Here is a 1,678-nt window from a genome sequence, read left to right as displayed (position 1 = left end):
CCACAAAAAAAAAAAAAAAAGATCTGCACATCACCCACCTTCCAGAGGCCTCAGACACTGTGGCTCTGAAGGCAACCAAATATCCTCAGAAGAGCACCCCCAGAAGAAACAAACTTGACAACTATGACATTTTCAAGTTCCCCCTGACCACTGAGTCTGCCATGAAGAAGACAGAAGACAACAACACATTTGTGTTCATTGTGGATGTCAAGGCCAATAAGCACCAGATCAATCAGGTTGTGAGGAAGCTCTATGACATTGATGTGGCTAATGTCAACACCCTGATCAGGCCTGATGGAGAGAAGAAGACATATGTTCAACTGGCTCCTGATTATGATGTTTTGGATGTTGCCAGCAAAACTGCGATCATCTAAACTTGAGTCCAGATGGTTAATTCCAAATATATAATTGTTTTACCATAAAAAATAATCAACTAGAGATTAAAATATGGGAGTTAAGAAATTAGCCAAATATCTATAGCAACCAAGTGAATTACCAATCAAAAAAAAAAAAAAAAAGCAATTTTGAAAACAATAGGAAATTTTGCAGCACTTTTACTCTCCCTTATTTCACTCCTTCCCCAAGGTGGTGGGGTGGTAGCATGATTGGGAGAAAGTGGCTCAATTGCTGGGTTCTCCCATGGGCCAGAGGAGCAGTGTAGAACTTATTTACAATGTTCTATCCTCTCTTTGGGCTGCCTGAGGTACTGGCTTATGTCTAATATGACTTGGAGGGAACAGCAGCATAGCTTGGATCTCAGGCTGGCAGAAGCTGTGGTCAGTAGCAGGCTTTTGGTTTCATAAAACTTCAGGGAGATGGCAGACCCATGAATGCCTGTGGAAAAAGATTATGAGCAGAAGAATACAATAGAACATCTAAGATCCTGAGAGAAAGCTGTTGCAAGACTCTGGAAAATTAAGACATTTAAGAGACATCATTTATATGGGAGTAATTTAAAACAAAAGGCACACACCCAGGCTCAGGCAGAGTGCATGCTCAGAAAAGACCTGAGAAGACCTTAAACCTTCATCTCAGGATGTTCCCAAAGTCTTAAAACATGCCCTGCTAACTATCAAAAATCTTCCATGCCAATCTGCAAAAACTGGGAGAGGTGGCTGCTTTTTCAAATGCCCAATTTTCAACAAAAGATCACAAGGCATACAGAGAAATAGAAAAACATGGCTCATTGAAAGCAACACAATAAATCTCTAGAAACTATTCTTGAAAAAAATACATGCATTAGATTTACTAGACAAAATTTTTGTTTATTTGCTTGTTTTTGGTGGCTGGCTGGTATGGGTATCCAAACCCTTGACCTCAGTGTTAAAACGCCATTCTCTAACCAACTGAGTTAATCAGTCAGTTCTAGACAAAGATTTGCAAACAACTGTTTTAAATATGTTCAAAGGGCTAAAAGAGAACACAGACAAAGATCTAAAGGAAATCAGAAAAGTGATATACGAACAAAATGAGAATATGAACCAAGAGATAGAAATTATAAAAAAGAACCAAATAGAAATTCTGGAGCTGAAAAATACAATAATGAAATTAAAAATATCACAAAAGGAATTTAATAGTAGACTTGAACATGCACAAAAAAGAATCAGCAAACTTAAAGATAGGTCATTTGAAATTTCATTATAGAGTCTGAGGATCAAAAACAAAATAATTTGGGCCG

At 37.8% G+C, this 1,678-nt stretch overlaps 1 pseudogene; it reads left to right on the top strand.

Annotated features, from left to right (window-relative positions):
- The window catches only part of LOC103609759, a 905-nt pseudogene extending 531 nt beyond the window's left edge, over positions 1-374 (top strand).
- The last annotated feature ends 1,304 nt before the right edge of the window (positions 375-1,678 follow it).

The sequence above is a fragment of the Galeopterus variegatus genome, unplaced genomic scaffold (genome assembly GCF_000696425.1).
Source record: "Galeopterus variegatus unplaced genomic scaffold, G_variegatus-3.0.2 Scaffold10054, whole genome shotgun sequence".
In the NCBI taxonomy this organism is placed as follows: Eukaryota; Metazoa; Chordata; class Mammalia; order Dermoptera; family Cynocephalidae; genus Galeopterus; species Galeopterus variegatus.
The sequence above is the reverse complement of the archived record's forward strand: the minus strand, read 5'-3'. Positions and strand labels throughout refer to the sequence as shown.